This window comes from Cydia strobilella, chromosome 5 (assembly GCF_947568885.1).
Source record: "Cydia strobilella chromosome 5, ilCydStro3.1, whole genome shotgun sequence".
Lineage (NCBI taxonomy): Eukaryota > Metazoa > Arthropoda > Insecta > Lepidoptera > Tortricidae > Cydia > Cydia strobilella.
In genome coordinates, this window is record NC_086045.1 from 2,541,173 (window position 1) to 2,562,870 (window position 21,698).

Genomic DNA, 21,698 nt, shown 5'->3' on the forward strand with positions numbered 1-21,698 from the left:
TTTTAACGCATATCAGTGAAAGAACATGGGTCAAAATCATAAAAATAATTAATGCCAATAAAAAAAATCATTTATCCATATTTAAATACATTTTATCGTATCTTTATATATCTTCATTTTTAGTTTTAAAGTGTGTCGATAGATGGCAGTGAATTTACTGTGGTTACAAAATTTACTACGACAGTACCGCTCTATCTTATTATATCCTAATTGTTTGATACCTATCGACGTGATCTCGTCGCGAACGCGAACGCCGTGGGCTCGCCGCGCCGCGCCGCGCCGCTTCGCTTCGCGTTCGCGAGTGTCCGCCTACGTAAGACTCTATGGTCTTACGGTAAGACCATAGAGTAACTTATACTAGAGCGGTACTCTGCGGTACTGTCATAGTAAATTTTGTAACCCCAGTAAATTCACTGCCATCTGTCGACAGTTCGACACACTTTAAAACTAAAAATTAAGATTTATAAAAATACGATAAAATGTATTTAAATATAGATAAATGATTTTTTTTAAATGCATTAATTATTTTTATGATTTTGACCCATGTTCTTTCACTGATATGCGTTAAAATTGTTAAATAACAAACGAAACAGTCAACGCCATCTATACGACAGTGGGCCAAAACTAGTGGCGCCCTCTGAACGAGAATCAAATTTTCTTGATTTTCGAGGCACGTTTTTTCCTTAGACTGTAAACATCTATTACGGAGTTATATCTATCTTTGGTAAGACGCAGCGTTAGTAAGGTATTAAATTAACTAAGAGCTAAAGTTTTTAAACGCACCAATGCCACGAATATCAATTCTACGTATAATCAAAGACATGTCAGCCAACTTATAATTCTTACACAACTGTTCTGTTTTAAAACGACTCAATAACGAACACGTAAATGTAATAATAAGGTATGCGAGTTGTAAACGCTCGTTAACAACCACATTACGTTTCATTCACTATTCTAGTTCAAACTTCAAGGCGATTATGAATGAGCGTCACTTTATTACGCAACGGTATTAAGTACTCACAATTCCTAGGCACTTAAGTCGTTTTTTTATTAAGACTGTTAAATCCCGCGGTAAAATAGCATGAGAAAGTCGCTCTAGCATATAAAAATACCCTCCCTCGTTTCATTCACTTCCTGTGCTGAATTCTCATTGCTCACTTCACACTCGAAAAACTAGCGTAAGTTGAACCGTGATTCGTTGAAACTATAAATAAAGTAAGAAAGCACTTATATTGGTCGCGTGTGCAATATGAACGCCCGGCTGAATGGCGTCCGAAAAGGTCGCTCGCTGCCTTTCTGAAAACATGCTGTTGTCACGTTTTTAAATATAGAACATTTCGAATAGTTACTTTCGCAACTTCGTATAATTTCACTGGTAGTTCGGAAAGTAAACTTTATACGGCTTGAAAGAAGGTTGCGTTTTAATAAATAGGAAAGCGAAATTTGCTAGCTTGAATGGAGTATTGGCTAGTAGTTATTTTGTAAGTATGAATGTACTCAGGACCGATGTCGCGATTCATTCATGGTTTGGGCTTCAAGATGCCGATTAAAAAAAAACGGTGGTAAAGATTAGAGATGCCCTGAATGGAGTGAATAGTGGTTTTGGCCGAATACCGAATATTCGGTCCCTCTCGGCCGAAGCGCAGTATATTCGGCATGACATGCGAACATTTTGAGTCACAATTATTCTGAAAATTGTTCGCCAACAAAGCACAACGTTTGTTAAGGTATATTTTTTGTTGAACAGAATTAATGAATGTATGTAGTTAGATCAGAGTCAATCAAATCAGACCCATGATATGAATACAATATTTTGTAATCAATATTATAATGCTCAAAAAAGGGTCTTCGTATTTATCAACTTGTCAAGAATACATTTTAAATATTAAATATACCTATTTTGTTTTTAGTTATTTTTATTGTGTTATTTTTCTTATTGGTATTCGGCCGAATAGTAGGCAACTTTCGGCCGAGTACCGAATATTCGGCAAAGTGGCATCTCTAGTAAATATATTTCGGTTTCATGTATTTGTAACTAATGAAATATTGGGACATCACATTATATAGTCTCTTAAAAAGCAGTATCTCACTTTTTAAAAAAACTAGTATTTGGCATTCCTCTTCTAAACTGGTTGTTTTATATATTCCACTCCTCCTTCAAGCAGTCTCAAGCCTGACCGTTTAAAAAAAATGCCTGTTGCGTTTTAAAGAAAATTACTTTAATGTTAAAAATGTCACCTGAAAAACAATGTGACCGAATAGAAGTTTTGGTAATTTTGTGATCATAAGCGTCCCCGGCAAGCTCGGCCGAATTTCACCTTCCCATACAAACGGGAGTTTCGTTCTCATTTTAAAACAACATGTTGGATTGTAATGAAACTTTGCACATACAATGACATGAGGTATATCTAGGTCTGTAATTAGTTTATACAGCTTTAGTACATAAAACAAACGAAATATAGCAAAAACAAGTTTTGTATGAAAAAATTAAATTCGCTGTATTTTTTTTACTATTGTATCTGAAGCTACATAAACTAATTACAGACATAGATATACCTTATCCTATTGTAAGTACAAAGTTTCAGAGCAATCTAGCTAGTCGTTTTAAAATGAGAGCGTAACTGCGTTTGTATGGAGAACCGAGCACTTAAAACATGTTTAAATTTTACATTTACCTTTTTTACACGTACCTAACGTATATTTAAAACGTCTTCAATGAAATGAATTCACATCTTGACAGTTTAAATTCCCACGTTGAACGAACGGAATGAATGAACGAAACGTAAGGGAAAGAAAGGGGCGACTTCCGGCGAGTATGGCGGTGGCGTCACTTCCGGCGGATGCGAGCAATCAATTATTATTTCCTCTTTATGTTTCCGGTGCAGTTGCATTTTGTCGCTGTAGAAATGGTTTTTAAACTTGTACATATTTAGTTTCACCTGCCTATTGGCGGCTTGCATTCAGCGTGCAATTGAATGTTACCGTAAAATGTGGCTAGTTTGCTGCCCTCTTGGTAATGTGTTCTAACAGTTTTTTATTTTTATTGTTTAATTTTTTATAGGACATTCTTACACAGATTGACTTAAGGCACACGGTAAGCCCACACCGCGACGGGGTAAGCGGTAAGGTTGTGGTAAGCGGTCACAGGGTAAGAAGCGTAAGGAGGCTACACACATACATACATGAAATGATGATGGAGGTTTTATATTAGAGCTATATCACAACCTCATTTAAGTGTTACAAACATAAGAGTAGTGTGATGGTCTACTTTAAATCGGCATTATACCTATATTAAATTTAAATCTTCTCGAGGCAGAGGTATAGAGGGTTAGAGCTAGGGTTGCCATAAGAGCTGGCGTAGCTTTATTGCAACTTTGACGTTTTACTAGCGACATCTACTATGAAACTAATAAAAACATTGTTTCCAATTCGACACTTACAAACGTTTGCAAGTGTTCACTAAGCTAAGAGTATCGTAAATATGCTCTTAAGATACTTCTAAGATCAAATTTTGCTAGTTGGGTAGCTATCCCGGTTCATGAGATACAGCCTGGTGACAGACAGACAGACGGACAGTGAAGTCTTAGTAATAGGGTCCCGTTTTTACCCTTTGGGTACGGAACCCTAAAAATGAGACTTTGACAAGGACAAACAATAATAGCGCTTACTCTGAAAGCTCTACTCCTACTGAAAGTACTGAAAAATACATGAGACTATCCCAAATTTTATATTAAAAGAAAAAATGGAAAAAGTTACACTTCCGGCAGGATACCTTTTTAGGGTAACTTTTTCCATTTTTTCCTTTAATATAAAATTTGGAGTATCGCTCGCAGACGTATCTGCATGTTAAAAAATTGAGACTATCCCGTTCTGTCAATTCCCCCCACCACTCATGCCCAATCCATACTAATGTACTAGATTCATGCTCACTCAAAACCCAAATCTTTGGCACAGCGTTCACAGGTAACAAGTTTTTAGTGTTTTTTTTTACCCCGAACATATGTCGCACGAAAAAAGGGAATGAATGAGCGAATGGGAAGAGCGATTGATAAAAATTAGGTGAATGAAAACATCTGCCGCCAGGTGCGGGTACAATGGTTTGGTTTAAGTAGGCTTTGGTAAGTGAGTCGCTATACACGACATGTGTATGATGTGTAGGTACTTACAGCTGTATACTAAGACCAGGAATATCACGCGCCATGTTGCGGAATTTCATTGGAACTAAATTTTTCATACTAAACTGAACTGTCACCACTCACCACATACATGAGAATAACATTTGACGACCGGTCTGGCCTAGTGGGTAGTGACCCTGCCCATGTGAAGCCGATGGTCCTGGGTTCGAATCCCGGTAAGGGCATTTATTTGTGTGATGAGCACAGATATTTGTTCCTGAGTCATGGGTGTTTTCTATGTATTTAAGTATTTATATATTATATATATCGTTGTCTGAGTACCCATAACACAAGCCTCCTTGGGCTTACCGTGGGTCTTAGTCAATCTGTGTAAGAATGTCCTATAATATTTATTTTATTATTTATTATAACAGCGCCCTCTTGACAATGATCATATATTTCTGGTCGGGCTTTATAGCAGACTATTTGTGGCTTTCCATCAGGGAAGGGTATGCTTCATGTGCAATAAGGGCCATTTTATCAGAATTTATCTTCGATTTTCAGACGAAAAACTTCTTATTGCACTTACAGCATATAAGGACCCTTCTGAGCTGGAAAGCCACATATGAATTGTATAATGACACTCAGGGGCCACAGACTATCAGTCCGCCGGACGATATCGGCCTGTCAGTTGTTCGGAACTGTCAAATTTTTGTTCTAAGACTTCTAACTGACAGGCCGATATCGTCCGGCGAACTGATAGTCAGTGGGCCCCTTGTCTTTGTTCTGTTTCTGTTCAATCGGTGCTAAGTTAGCTTAGACGGACTATCACTAACTGTCAGTCTGCTTCGAACTTTAAGATTGATACGTCAAAAATTTGCTAAAGACGGAGCGGATATTTCTGCCTATTTTATTCTTTATCTGTTACTCTAATTTATTCGACTTGGTGTGTTTGTATTGTGTATGTTAAATTACTTAAATTATGATGTACTCTATTTTTTTTTTTTTTATATACGGACAGTGTTGTGTATATGGACAGTTATGTCTGAAATATACGTATTCATTCATTCATGTCAGAAGTGCGGATGTTTTTGTTTGAAGAACCTCACTTTTGACACTACGTATCCTATCCATATCGTATCATTAGCAAATTTTTGACGTATCTTAAAGTTCGAATCAGGCCGCGTGACAGTTGATCAAGTGAAACAGTCTCACTTACAGTAGCCCCATTGAAGCAACTTATTAATTAAGCGTTTAATCAGAGGTGGGAGCGTTCCCACGCTGCGCCGGAAGCCCCCCCCCCCCCCTTCGCCCCCCGCGCTAAGCCCCGCGCATGCCCGTCGCTCACGTACTGAATGTCTCAACTGTTGTGACTGGTGTTACTTGGTCTTTGGGTCTATGATTCTCGTATCTCAAACTTTAACGGCCCTCCGGCAGTGAACAATGTACCTATAAAAAGTTTTTTGTCAATAATTTCAATTTTGATACAAGCTTTATCAATGACTTTCAACAGGCAATTAATAATCGAATCAATCCTAATAAACACAAACATTAACATTTAATTTAACTAAAAATGTATATGAATAAAATATTTAAGTATATCTAGACTATTCTAGACTGTTGATAAGGTCATGGTTGGCCTTTTAAAAAGCGAGATTACGAAGTAATGAAACTAATGAATTAATGAAGGTAGAATGGGTTGTAAACTGAAATAAATATCATATACGAAGGAAAAAATGACCAAAGCCTCCAGTGTCCAGAGCTGGAATCGAACCAGCGTACCCCGTTTACCGGACAGGTGCCTGAACCGCTCGGCTATCCGGCCACGGTGGCATGGGTCGAAATTTCCAAGTATATGACAATTCCCGAAGGCTTGTGGCGCCCCCTGGCTGGTAGAATGGGTTGTTTACATCATTTGCAAGTTCTATTGGCGACGACTTTATGGAAACTTGTGTAGGCAAAATATTTAGGTAAACATCTCTTTTATGCTTAGCTAAATATTACAAAAAATATTCTCGAGAAACAAAATAAATAAAGCTAAACACACTGACCAGCATGCGCTTGTGAATATCAAAACACCTAAGTATTATTTCGAATCTCAATCTGTCGGACCGGCCATAAGACACGTATTGCAAAACCATGAATGGACAAAAACTTCCATTCATTCATTCAATGCTTCCTTCCGCTCTCTTTAGTTAAACCGGAAGGAGCTTTGTCTATTTTTAAGTCCCTTTTTTGCCGCATATTCGACCCGCTGTCATCACTTCATGCTAAAATTACATTTGTCATGAGAATCATTACGTTAAAAAAACCGGCCAAGTGCGAGTCGGACTCGCGCACGAAGGGTTCCTTACCATTACGCAAAAAACGGAAAAAAAATCACGTTTGTTGTATGGGAGCCCCACTTAAATATTTATTTTATTCTGTTTTTAGAGAGATGAGATACAGCCTGGTGACAGACGGACAGACAGACAGACCGACAGATAGACGGACAGACAGACGGACAGACAGACGGACAGACAGAACGGAACCCTCGGTGGGCGAGTCCGACTCGCACTTGTCCGGTTTTTGCTTTCATTTGTTATTTAGCGTCCTTTTAAATACACGGTTATTACTTCCGCTCCGCTGTTAATTTTATGACGCTGCTTTATTTTTAATTTTTGAAAGGACAGAGGTTTGTTATTGTTAAACATTTTTTTTGCCTTTCGGTATAATACGTTATACAAACGAAATTAGCTTATTATGGAACTTTATGGTTCCGTAAAACCACCCCTAGTTGGGGTACAAGTTCAATACGTAATTAAGCATGAATAGGTACCAATGTTCATCTCGGTTTTTTCTGCCATTTATGAAAATACTAGCTTTTACCCGCGACTTCGTCTGCGTGGAGTTAGTAATTTGAGTAGCTTATTTTTTATCCAATCTGCTTTTTGTCAATTCCTCATACAAAATTCCACCCCCCTTTTCACCCCTTAAAAGATGACTTCTGGGATAAAAACTACCCTATGTCCTTCCCCGGGACTCAAACTGTCTCTATATTAAATTTCAACTGAATAGGTTCAGCGGTTTAAGCGTGAAGGGATAACAGACAGACAGACACACTTTCGCATTTATAATATTAAGTATGAAAATATTTTGCCTTAGAAATGCGTAATTCAAATACGAGTATATAATAATGACACTTAACCGCAGCTGTTCAAGTTTGTTTATTTTAAGTATTAAGTTTTTATTTTTAAGTGTTTTATTAGGGTTCCGTACCCAAACGGGACCTTGTTACGTTGTTACTAAGACTACTGTCCGTCTGTCTGTCTGTGACCAGGATCTCATGAACCGTGATAACTAGACAGTTGAAATTTTCACAGATGATGTATTTCTATTGGCGCTATAACAACAAATACTAAAAACGGAATAAAGTCAATATTTAAGTGGGGCTCCCATACAACCAACGTGATTTTTTGCCGTTTTTTGCGTAATGTTACGGAACCCTTCGTGCGAAGGCCGACTCGCACTTGGCCGGTGTTTATGTATCATCTACTTTTATTTCGTTAAATAATATTAAAACATCAATAATAAATCAATGAAACAGATGTTTACATATCAAATACCACTGGGTGTACCATCGTCTGGGTGTTAGTCAAAGGCTGTGAGGTAAATATAAGCCACAGATAACATAATACATACAAGAGATATGCCACGAGTAGGTTAGATGCGCTGCAAGTAATATATCAATAACAAACAGAAAATGTTTGGAGTGTGAAGCCGCTCCGTCTGGGTAAGTGTTAGTCAAAGCCTTGCTGCGAGGTAAATATGAGTCACAGATATCACAACGCAAGAGATACTATGAGTAGTGATTTTGTTATAAAATTAAACATGACATATTGTGTATCATCATCCCTATTGCCTTCATGACTCCATGATAACCCCGCCCCTTTGCTGCTGAGCCCGCTCCTTTTGTCGCGCATGCCAATTTTTTATGTTATTTGTTTCCTGTAATTTTTCTTTTGTTGAATGGCAATAAATGTTTTCTTATTCTTATTCTTATTCTTATTCTTATTCTTATAAATCCAGGAGCCCTATTCCGATTTAACAACTTGTTACGGCTTGTTTTGTACGACCTTGACGATTATTTTCGGGATTGATTAGGTACAAATAAATAAATACCATAGAATATTCTTATACAGATTGTCTAATTGCCACGGTAAGTCCAAGGAGGCTTGTGTTATGGGTACTCAGACAATGATATATATAATATATAAATACTTAAATACTAACCCCCTTCTTCATAAACGTCTACTAAAGTTGACAATCCGGTAATAATCGATTGTCCCTTTCCGATGTATTGGTATGATGGAAAGGGACAAACGATTATTAGAAGCTTGTCAACTTTAGTGACGTTTATGAATAAGAGGGATAGAAAACACCCATGACTCAGGAACAAATATCTGTGCTCAAAGGTATAATGGGCATTGAAGTTGGCGGCAAGAGGTTAACAAACCTGCGCTTTGCTGACGACATAGTCCTCTTCTCCCACACGTCATCACATCTGCAACAAATGCTGCAAGACCTCAGCACGGCGAGCCTTGAGGTTGGACTTACAATGAATAGAGCGAAAACTCAGTTGATGACCAATCAAGCTAAACATAGCATAGTAGTAGATGGGCAGGATATACAATATGTCGACGAGTACGTTTACTTGGGCCAGATAGCATCCTTCGAGAACAGGCGGTCTATCGAAATCGATAGACGTATCGAGAACGCCTGGAAGAGCTTCTGGTCCATGAAAGCGCTAATGAAGGGTGACCTTCCCTTGTGTCTTAAGCGCAAACTCCTTGACATGTGCATCCTGCCCATCCTAACTTACGGTGCACAAACTTGGTCATTAACTGAGGCCCTAAAATCGAAACTCAAGGTTTGCCAGCGAGCTATGGAGCGTAGTATATTAGGTGTTCGTAGAACTGATCGAATCAGAAACACGGAACTACGCTCCAGAACTAGAGTTGCAGATGTAGGCGTCAAGACCGCTAAGCTTAAGTGGGACTGGGCGGGACATGTCTGTCGCATGCACCCGGAAAGATGGGCCAAAATGGTTACTGAGTGGGACCCACGGAGCACCATAGACGGTGCAGGCCGGGGTTCAGGCAGACCAAAAAGGAGATGGCGGGACGACTTGGACGCATTCTACCCCAAATGGTGGGAAAATGGCGATGACAGGGTCGAGTGGAGAAAACGAGGGGAGGCCCAAAGGCCCAGCAGTGGGACACCAAAATTGGCTAATAAAAAAAAAAAAAAAAAAGGTATAAAGCAAAGAGGATATAATAGGACAGAGCGGTACTGTCATAGTGTAGCTCACCGACAGTGAAGGTAACATTATTCCGAGCCTTTTGTACATCTTTTTACACCAGCAGCCTGTGGGTGAACTACACGCAAAGACAGTACAGCGCCCTGCGAGTACAGTATAATAATGCGTTTAGGGTGCTGATGTGGCTCCCTCGCTACTGCAGCGCATCAACAATGTTTGCGGAGGCGCGCGAGGATAGTTTTGCTGCCATCATGCGCAAAAGAGCCGCTTCATTGTTATGCAGGGTGAGGGACAGCACCAACAGCATCCTGGCCATGTATGCTGACAGGTTTGATGGGGCATACCTGAACCACTGTGGTGCACTCCACATGTGCTTTAAGTAAATAGATATGTAAATATGTAGATAGTTAATAAGTTAAACATTAGTTGTAAGATTAAAATGTGTTACTAAACAAATTGATCCTTTGTTGGTCTTAAATAAATTTAATTTAATTTAATTTAATTTATAGTAAATTTTGTGACCACAGTAAATTCACTGCCATCTATCGACACGCTTTAAAACTAAAAATGAAGATTTATAAAAATACGATAAAATGTATTTAAATATGGACAAATGTTTTTTTTTATTAGCGTTAATTATTTTTATGATGTCAAATAACAAACGAAACCGTCAACGCCCTCTATACGAGAGTAGGCCAAAGGTAGTGGCGCCGTCTGATCGAGAATCAAATTCTCGTGATTTTCGAGGCACGTTTTTTCCTTAGACTGTATCCATTTATTACGGAGTTATATATATCTTTGGGATAAAGGTAAGGTAAGGTGTGTGAGGGATAAAGGGCAATATATAACTTCACTGTGTTAATGGCATATCTCTTACATTCCCACATCTGTGGCGCTAAAGCCTGCATGGTAAATATGCGTCGACCTTAAAGGTTGCGGCTCGGTCGTTCACCCTCCTTATATAATGTTTCCCGCTGGTGCTGAAACTTTGCTTTTCGTCCCTAGAGAGCAAAGTGAGTTTTGCAACACGTGATTTCGTGAAATAAGCTCAATTTCAAATCACGTGCTACCACGTCTCTCAAAGTTCACTTTTCTCCCTAGGGATGGAAAGCAGTTTCAGCAACTACTAAAATTATAAATGTGAATGTGTGTTTTGGGTGTTTGTTCCCCTTCACTCCTTTCTTCGAAAAGAGCTTAGTTTTATCTTTGGGCCGGCAACGTGCTTGTAACCCCCCTGGTATTGCAGGTGTCCATGGGCGACGCTAATTGCATACTATCAGGCGAATCGTCCGCTCGTTTGCCTCCTATATCATAAAAACCGGAAAAGTGCGAGTCGGACTCGCGCACGAAGGGTTCCGTAGCATAATGCAAAAAAACGGCAAAAAAAAATCACGTTTGTTGTATTTACTCTGTTTTTGGTATTTGCTTTTATAGCGGCAACAGAAATACATCACCACCGGCACCCACACGAGTCAACGTATGCCTTGTTACTCGAGAAAGTTCAAAAAGCCTTTTTAAGATCCTTGTACAAGAAAATGTACGGGTATTACCCGTTTCTGTACCCAACCAAATTCTTGTTAGGGACCCTCGGTTACAACTCGTTAGAGGTCAGGAGCGGTATTCGACATGCGTTAAGTGACGTTTCGTGTTGAACTTCAGTTGAATGGAAGAAATCGTGTGTTGTCAAATAGGTAAATTTGACATTAGCAATCCACAGTTAGGTGACAACGAAACCAAACCGAACCACGCAGAGTTCAGAGCCATTTTAAACCGTATAGTAGTAAGAAAACAAAGTTGATTTTTGTTGCATAATTTTTTCAATGAATGAGTTTTGGTGTACAACCAAATGATACTTTCCACAGTTGATGAACAAATGATTCATTCCACTGTTGAACTGATGTTGAAGCCGAAACTGACAGTTGTGCATCTCGAATAGGGCCCCAGGCGACTTTTCTTTATTGACTACGGCTTTACGGGTCCTGCGTGGCGAGTCAGACTGCCCAGAGCTGGTGTGCCGCCTGGTACGACTTTTTGTCCCTGACGTTCCCAGGATGGCTCTCAGGCCCCGCCGACGCGACTTATTGGCAGTGCCGGCGGCTCGCACTGTGTCGCGTAAGAACTCGCCACTTCTTCGTGCTCTCACACTATTGAATGCGCTCCTGACATCAGCTACTGACTGCGATATGTTTGCGTGGCGATGGACGGCTGTGTGCAGTGAATGTCTGAGGTTTTGTGAGAGGATGGATGATAGGTGCTCAACAACTGTAGTAATTTAGTGTTGTAAATATACCATAGTACTAGTTGTAATTTAAATGTAATTAACTTTCATGGCGCATTAGTTTTATACTGTAATGTCATGTAAATGTGTTTTCAATAAATAAATAAATAAATAAATAAATCATCTGTGAAATTTTTAACTGTCTAGCTATCACGGTTCGTGAGATACAGCCTGGTGACAGACGACAGACAGACAGCGGAGTCTTAGTAATAGGGCCCCGTTTTTACCCTTTGGGTACGGAAACTGGAAAGTGGGGCTCCCATACAACAAACGTGATTTTTTTGCCGTTTTTTGCCTAATGGTACGCAACCCTTGTTGCGCAAATCCGACTCGCACTTGTCCGTTTTTATCAAGCAGATACGTCTGCTCGAGGCGGAGAATTTTTTCCATGTTTCTTTTTATTTAAAAATCCGCGTGAAAGATTGAGGAGCGCTGGCAGCGCGTGCGAACAACAATAGTCCGTCCTTCAGAAGACTTGCTTTATTTTCCACCAAGGACTGAAATACGAGACTGAAGGTTGACTAACATAAAAACAAAGACTGTTTATCGATTGTGGGAGAAATGTGACGTCGAAGAGAAACCGGCCAAGTGCGAGTCGGACTTGCGCACGAAGGGTTCCGTACCAATACGGCAAAAAATCATGTTTGTTGTGTTTTTTGTATTTGTTGTTAAAGCGGCAACAGAAACCATGTGTGAAAACTCAACTGTCTAGCTATCACGTTTCATGAGATGTCGGTTGCACTTTGCACTGCAACTGTTAATTTGTCATTAAAACTTTAGGATAAAACCAATCCAAGAGAAGCTAGTGGAAGGTCGACTTAGATGGTACGGGCATGTAATGCGTCGCCCACCCGAACACATGACCCGACGAGTGCTCGAAATGTTTCCAGCGCCAAAAAGAGGAAGAGGAAGACCCCTCCAAACATGGATAGCTACCATAAACAAGGACATGAAAGATGCAAATTTCACATCTGAGACAAGCCGGGACAGAAGCGTCCTGGCGAAGAAGGACTAGGAGAGCCGACCCCAAATGATGGGATATAGCTAGGCAGAGAGAGAGAGTTAAAGAGTTCGCTAAATTTCCGTAAACCACCGCGGCGCGCCGGGTGACGTTGATCAGTCTATCAAGTGCGGATGGTGCAACAGACACTAAGTATTCATTAGCTGCACACTTCCACGTTAATCCAAAAAACAAAAAACTTCGGACGGTTTGGTTTTATTATTTTGCTGAAAATTGTATTAAAAAACCGAACAAGTGCGAGTTCGTTTAACTCGCGCACCGAGGGTTCCGTACAAATTTTTTAATTATCTCACGTAACTATAAACACAAAAGACTTTTGACCAGAAGTATAATAAGCATAATTATGTACTTACATACAGGGCCATCTATCGGCAAATCGGCTAACTAATTTGCGAGGCATTTCCGTCATACTTTTTCATTAGTTCACTTTGGCTGGTCATAACTATGATGATATTTACTTTTTAATAAACCTGATCACTGTAATAGATTAAGCATTAAGTAAGTTAATTAACTATATGAAGGTACTCATATTAAAATGCTAGTAACGTTGGTTATTTAAATATGTTTTTTTACTTAAAACGTGTCAGTTGACGGATTTTACCTACGGTTTGGGGCTATTCCGTCAACCAACGATTTTTCTTGTATCGTGACATATTACAAACATATCCTTCAAGTGAACAAATACCGCTATACTCTTAATCGAAACTAAACCTTAGCGAACTCAATATAAGCTTTATTTTCGATTGTATTGCAAAGTATATTTTTTGGGACAATTCCGGCCTATTTATACGATCAGGAGTAGTAAACCTTTTAAAACAGATTCCCAAACCCTAGGGAAAATCCGTCAACTACATGTTTTTAATAACCACTGTTTTTGTGCTCACCAGTTGGTGCCACTGTTGAGTAAGGTCTGAAGTACAGTGTCCAAGTAATTATGGGCGCGACAATATTTTTAATTACTTACAAATCATTAAATAATTTCACGGTTTAGATTCACTTGTTTTAGTCACTCGCGCAACATGTTTCGGAGAGCCTAGGTCTCCTAATTATTTAATGTTAGTATGTCTCACAACAGTTTAAATTCGATTACTTACAAATCATATTTAATGCATGCAATAACACTATATCTTAATAACTTTCTCCTTCGACCTGCTTAGTTTTACACCTCTTTTTCTTAACTCCCCTTACTGACATGATTGTTGAACCGTAACTCATATTTACGATATAATCCGGTATATTATAAAAAGTCCACAAAATAATGATAATCGTATATGGACTAATCAACACATGCTAAGATGTATATAGTCATACCAGATTTGTATGTAGACATGCATGAAAATAGCTGTGTTAAGCAAACCCACAAATTTGAATTATTTTTATTATTTTACAAATCTACAATACCTAACTTGTTCGGATTAAAATATTTTCATTAATTTTTTGGGCAAAACTCCTGACTCCTATTATATACAAATAATAGTTTTACGATTTCCTTAAGAAAAACTCGTAACTCCATATTTTCTGGGTTCAGATTACATTTTTTATTTAATAAATGTGAACAATCATTAGTAAAAAAAAATTGTATTTTGTGCTATAAAGTTTAAATAAATACTTACATAAAAAAATCTGACGGCTTCATTTGAGTTAACATTTTGTAAAAAAACACTAAGCGTCTGCATAAAAAAAATCGACAATGAAGTTTTTTGTGCCTCCTGTAAAATTTGGTCAGGTTGAGTTACGAGGTTTGCGACTTTAGCCGACGATATTAACATTAAATCGAGACTTAAACTCGGTATTTAGTTTCATAGTTATTATTTATTTTTAAGTAAAATCAAAAAGGTTGGCAATATATGAAATGGGGAAATTCCGGCACGACAATTTTGCCCGTTTCGCAATTGACGGATTTGTCTGCTCGATCATTTTGTTAATACGAATATTTAACCACCCATAGTTTCTCACAAACAGCTTATAATTGAAAATTGATAAAACTACCAGCAAGCATGCATATCGAACTATATAATAAACCTACTTACTAAGTCGTAACTTACATTTTCTCATCGCACCGTCACGAAACAGCAGCATACTACACTCGCGTTCGAGCTCGGAGCGCAACTAAACTTTGAAAGCGGTTTTTTTTTCATTCACTGGCTAGACAGCGCCAACTGTTTTTGACTGCGGGTATTAAATTTTCTCGCTGTTTTACCGATCGAGTCAGTAAGTGTGTACTGTTGTTTGTATAGCCGCAAACGCCGTTTGACGGAAATGCCCCGTTGACGGAAGTGACCGCATTGACCTTATGTTGGTTTTTCAGGGATACCTTTACCTAATTCTTTATCATGTGAACAGTTTTTAACAATTTTTATTTTATTTACTTATAGAAGTTGTTTTAATTGTAATCTCATAGAAATTTCAAGTATAATAAACACTCACAAAGGTGGCAAAATTGCAAATACAATTCGAAAAAGATTTTTATAACATAAAAAAAGTTTTCAAGATAGAGGCGTGATTATATTTTTTCTGTAATTTTTATGATAAAGTTAATGTTATGTATAAATTTCATGATTTTTCATTGGTAAACTTCGGAGATATGGGGGCGGGGGGAAGGTAGTATTTCACTTGACCTAGTAACTAATATACTTTGAAATTTTGCTCCCTATGGGGCATTTTTTATGTAATAAAAAAAAACAAAAAAAAAAACACTTTCAATGTGTCTGGGTGCTATTCCAAATTTCAAATCGATAGCTTTAGAAGTTCTCGAGATATTTAGCAATGTGACAGACAGACAGACGGACTGACGTCGACAGAGTCGCACCATAAGGGTTCCTTTTGTATCTTTTTGGTACGGAACCCTAAAAACAGTTTTGACAGTTCGAAAAAAGAATTCAAACATCCTATTAAGAATTTCCAATTTCTGAACGAAATCACGACCATTCTGTAACCGAAGGGAGATTTTCTCCAACATCATCTTTGTCGCTTCTACCGTTCTGTTCTGTATCCCGCGATCGAAATTCAAACTCAACCTCTATCTTTATCTCGCTATACGGGAGGGATAGAGACGGCGATAGTCGAATTGTTGCCGGGTGGGTTTTTGTCCTGGGGATGGAATGTGGCAGGTGCGAGTGGGGACAGGAAAATAGGACATGCCTTTAGGAACATAATTATCCTATAGCGTCCCACGGTCCTAAAATTAGTAAGTACTAAGTAGGTACGTAAGTAAGTACCTACTAATTATTTCCAATTAAATTTAAATCATTAGTTATTAAATGGAACAAAGGTTCCTTTGCTTCGTTTGATTTTAAAACAAAACAAATTTAATTCTACATATATCATTTATAGTACTATTGATTCAAATTTGTTTGCCAGTTTTTCTTCTATGAAGAAGTTTAACATACAAAAATTCTGCTTGCTCTACTTTCTTTTTATAATAATTTATAGCAACGGAGAATAGCGCTGGACAGATATCCATACTAATATTATAAATGCGAAAGTCTGTCTGTCTGTCTATCTGTCTGTCTGTCTGTCTGTCTGTGTGTTCCCTCTTCACGCTTAAACCGCTGAATTGATTTAGATGAAATTTGGCGTAGAGATAGGTTGAGTCCCTGAGAAGGACATAGGATAGTTTTTATCCCGAAAATCATCCCTTAAGAAAGTAAAAAGCGGGATGGAATTGAGATAATTAATGAAGTGTCTGCTAATTTGTGTGCATAATATGCTCAAATTGAATAATTGCTATAAGATTTTCTCCAGGCGCTATTCTTACTCTAGCTGGGGTTACTAAGTCCACGCAGACGAAGTCGCGGGCAAAAGCTAGTAATAATATATTACGTAAATGTTCATGAAAATTGTTAATTTTTGCATATACAATGACATGAGGTACATCTAGGTCTGTAATTAGTTTATATAGCTCCAGTTTATAAAACAACGAAATAGAGCATAAGCAAGTTTTATATGAAAAACTTAAATTCGGTGTATTTTTTTAACCATGGCATCTGAAGCTACATAAACTAATTACAGACATAGATATACCTTATCCTATTGTAAGTACAAAGTTTCAGAGCAAACTAGCCACTCGCGGTATTATAGTTTGCAAATGACTGTCTCATTTCAAACATAGACAGAGACAATCATACTATCTTTGTCTTACACTAGTAATAGCACCCAAAAGAAAAGGATGAGTATAGTTTTTTTGTTCTTATTTACTGACAATTTGGTTTGACCAACTATAGTTATTCTGTGCCACTCGTTTTAAAATGAGAGCGTAACTGCTGAGAGCGCGCCAATGGCGGCAGATAAACCGTACGCGGTTTTCGCTCGCTGTTTCCAAATGTACTACATAGTGTTTTAAGATTGTTTTGGATAAATAATAATAATAATAAACTACATTTGTATGGAGAACCGAGCTTGCCGGGGACCCATAAATAAGCATGTCGTAATCGTAAATGCGAGCGTAAATTCGATTGTATGGAAGCGCGGCATTATAGAGGCAGGTTTGTGTGACTTAAGGTCCATTAGCCTTCGTATGATCTTCGTAAAATCGACCTGTCTTAGCTGTCATTTTAGTTTAGTTTGCGTATCTGCCGCATGGCGCTAGTTATAATCTTAAGCATAATGTACGGCCAAGCTGAGTTCGACCGGATATAACAGCTGTACGTAATAATAGTGTTTATTGTAATATGTATTTTTAACTTATCTCTGTCTCTGTCTTTTGTATGTTATATTATATATTAATTTTGTTGTTTTTCTTGTTACCTGTCGTGATTCTTTCACCGGATGGTCTCACCGGAAGATCAGCGCTGGAAGTCGCCAGCAACATGCTGAGGTGAGACCATTTCGTGGCACTTTTTATTTATGTTTCTCTGTTTTGTATAACTTTCTATTTGTGTGTGCTAACGAATAAATTATTTCTATTCTATTCTATTCTATCTATACTGTACGCGACGGCCTATAGATCACTGATTTAGAATTTAGAATATACTTCGTAGAAGATCATAGGGGCATAGGTTCCAATCCAACTTAAATAATTCGTCTTTTCATGTCTAATATAAACTATAAACGCATGTCCACACAGTCCAACGGCCCGTTTTAGGGAAGCACATGTCGTTTCCTCTGCGCGGTGGGGTGCTGCCTTTACATTCCCAAAGTTAGAGTTCATACGCAGCTCACTTAACCAATATTATTGAGCTTTGAGATTAGTAACAAGTAACAATTAGTGTTCAGTGAAAAAAACTTTTTACTCGGGTCATACAGGGTTGTTGACACATGATTTCATAACTAAATCTTCTATTTCTTGCCTACTGAGAGTACTGAGCGGTAGAGTCACTTGCTCTCGCCAAGCGTTTGATACCTTGCGTGTACGCAGGATACGGAATCACACTGGTTTAAACCTTATTCGTTTGTGTTAAGGTTTAAAATTGATTTCTTTGGTATAATAAAAAGCTAATATGAAAGGGTCAGTTTTCGCAAAAGGATTTATATAATAGTTACCTATACCCAATAGGGTAGTAACTGCACCTACGGCACCTATAGGTATACCTTCTTTGGAATATCCTCCCTTTTTTTATGATATAGGAAGCAAACGAGCAGACGAAACGCCTGATGGTAAGGGATTACCGTCGCCCATGGACACCTGCAACACCAAATGAGTTGTAAGTGCGTTGCCGGCCTTTAAGATGGGAGTACGCTCTTTTCTTGAAGGTTTGAAGGTCGTGAGGCCCTTCCAAGTATTCCAACATGATTGTATTTTTCCCTACAAGGTCACGAATAATGTGAGATCAAACACATTTTAGAAAAAGGTTCTGATGTAGAAAATACAATAAAAGTTAATTTAGTACATAAATATCGAAATGACAGATGCTACGCACTATTTCTATTTAGAAGGTACGTGACTATTTCCATACATTATTTAAGTTTCGCTCAGCGTTTTCTAACGACTGCCATCTTAGCTAGGCCTCCAGGAGTGACCACATTGTTTTAAAACCTGTGTATGACCTATAAACAGTCCGCGCGCGAACGCCCCCCCCCCCCCACTTCCTCGATCTCCGAATGCACGGAATTAGCGCGCGGACAGTAGGTCTATAACCATTTCAACATATTGCTGCAGTAGGTAATCAAAGTTGAATGAATATTATCGCATATCAACATGAGTTATGAGTCCGGTGCCGGCGAGCTGTCTAGATATCTCATAGTACTTGAGAAACTGACCACTATTTCGTTGCAATAGCCTTATTGCAACCTTTATAAATTATAAAACTTTATTGATAGACAGTCATTTGTGTCAAAGAAGAATACAAAGAGCAAGGCATAAGCACAAAGAAGGCAACATGCTATACGATAAAGAGGATGTAGTAGGCAGGTGGGTTTAATACATAATATATAGAGGAACTATACGAGGAACAAATCTTAACGAAGACATATTGGAGGAAGAAGAAAAACTCCCGGATGACCTCAAACTCCTCAAAGGCCCGAACATACTCTGAAAAGAATTCGAGAGGGCACTGGAAGCATTAGCACAATTAGTTTCTAGGTTAGGTTATAGTTAGGGGTCACCAATTAGTTTCTTCAGGGGTCCGGTTCTGCAAATAAAACGACCATCGCGGTCCGTTTTTCCTTGAGTTTGGTAAATAAGGAATAGTTATTTGTTATACAAGGGTGCAAAGTTGTATTTTACCCGCGAGTGTTTCAACACACGAGAAGTAAATACAATTGCACCCGTGTGTAACACAAAACTTTTCCCCTCACTATAGTGAGGAAAGTGCAACATCCACAGGCGTTAGATCATCTTCATCACTGGAATCACTCATTTTTTTACGATAATACGATATTATAACAGAAATCTCTGGAAGTTGTGCATTTTTACGTGTCGGAGTCGGTGAGAAATTTTTTGATGACAATGTTGACATTTCTGACGATGCGTTTTGAAATTGCATCGACTCAACTTGTGCGTTCAGAATTACATTCAACATCATTTAAAAAAAAACAAATGTTTCTTATGGAATTTAAGGTCTTAAAATCACTAAATAAAGCTAAATTTGCTATTTTTTATTAAATTTATTTATGATAATTAATATCGAACGAACCATTATTATAAGCGTTTTACGTTTTGTTATCTGTCAAAAGCTACTTAAACACGCTCCATCCAAGGTCAAATTACTTTCCCCACTAGTGAATAAAATGCGTTTTTCCCCGCTTGTTTTTCAGGATAAAAGACGGCTTTCCGAGCTAGTGAGGGAAAAATAAAATAGGTTGGCGGTCCGGATGCTGACCGCGGCCCACCATTTAGTGACCCCTGCATTAGCAGATAAGAAAGCACCAGGAAAAGACAATTTGCCAACAGATTATTTTATTAAATTTAAGCGTTTAAAATACAAAATTTCTACAAGCTCTATTTTCAGGGTTCCGTACCCAAAGGGTAAAAACTAACCCTATTACTATTAAGACTCCTCTGTCCGTCTGTCTGTCGCCAGGCTCTCATCAACCGTGATAGCTAGACAGTTTAAATTTTCACAGATGATGTATTTCTGTTGCCGCTATAACAACAAATACTAAAAAGTACGGAACCCTCGGTGGGCGAGTCCGACTCGCACTTGTCGGTTTTTTTTTATTACAATTTGACGACCGGTCTGGCCTAGTGGGTAGTGACCCTGCCTGTGAAGCTGATGGTTCGAATCCCGGTAAGGGCATTTATTTGTGTGATGAGCACAGATATTTGTTCCTGGGTCGTGGGTGTTTTCTATGTATATTACGTATTTATCTATATAAGTATGTATATCGTCGCCTAGCACCCATAATACAAGCTTTGCTTAGTTTGGGGACTTTGGGGCTAGGTTGATCTGTGTAAGATGTCCCCTAATGTTTATAATTATGTTTATTTAGCTTTAGGGATGATTTCCGGCATAAAAACTATCCTATGTCCTTCCCCGGGACTCAATGCCATATTTCAACTATATCGGTTCAGCGGTTTAAGCGTGAAAAGGTAACACACAGACAGACAGACTTTCGCATTTATAATTTTAAGTAGGTAAGTATAGACCGAACCGATCCCGATTTTGCATGTACAACCAGCCTTAAAGTTTATAGGTATTTTTGCACTTTGTAATTTTTCCTCAGTCACCCGTTGACCACGAACGCTGTAAAGGGTTTGCGTATTATATTTTGTTAGTAGTAGTAGCACCGCCCACAATCTCTCTGCTTTGCCTTAAGGTTGACTGGTACAGAATTCTTTTGGCATTAAGCTTTTGTACGATAAGTATTTCTTTTGTGCAATAAAGATTAAATAAATAAATAAACAAAAACGAATACCAGACATAATGTAACTTATGTTCATACCAAGTTCCATGTAAATTAAGCATAACTTAAGTATGTTTGATTGTATGAGATTGTATGGGAGCTGTTTAGCGAAAGGTTCGTGAGACTTTTAACCCTTCTCGTATTAGACTCGTCTAAAAAAAACCCTTTCCTAAAGTGTGTTTCACGATTTTAAAATTTGTACCAAAACTATAACGTCGCAACTGATCTTTACAGTTCGTTCAATACTAACCCTTATTGCCACGCAGTTAAGTTGAGATTGCACCAACAAGTATACATGTGTGATTATGTCTTATTTTTAAGCAGCAAGGGGTAAGATCGCAGATCACCACTCGCTAGTAGTTTATAATACATATAAATCATATAATCATTACAGAATACAGAATACAGAACTTTATTGGTAAAAGCAAATTTTATAGGTCACATTTTACATTTATAAAAAAAAAATATATGTACATATGTTCGTTAATATAATGAATTACATATTTCATAACATTTTTAAACTTAAAAAACATTATTAGATTTAAATATAGTTAACATGATTTTTTTTTTTAATTACCATGCAGAAGTCAACGACCTCATCGAGTATTTATAAATTCGTCAATGCTGTAGAATGCTTTTTCTATAAGCAGCAGTTTAAGTTTAGATTTATTAAATACTTGGTTACTATTTAAGTTAAGTATA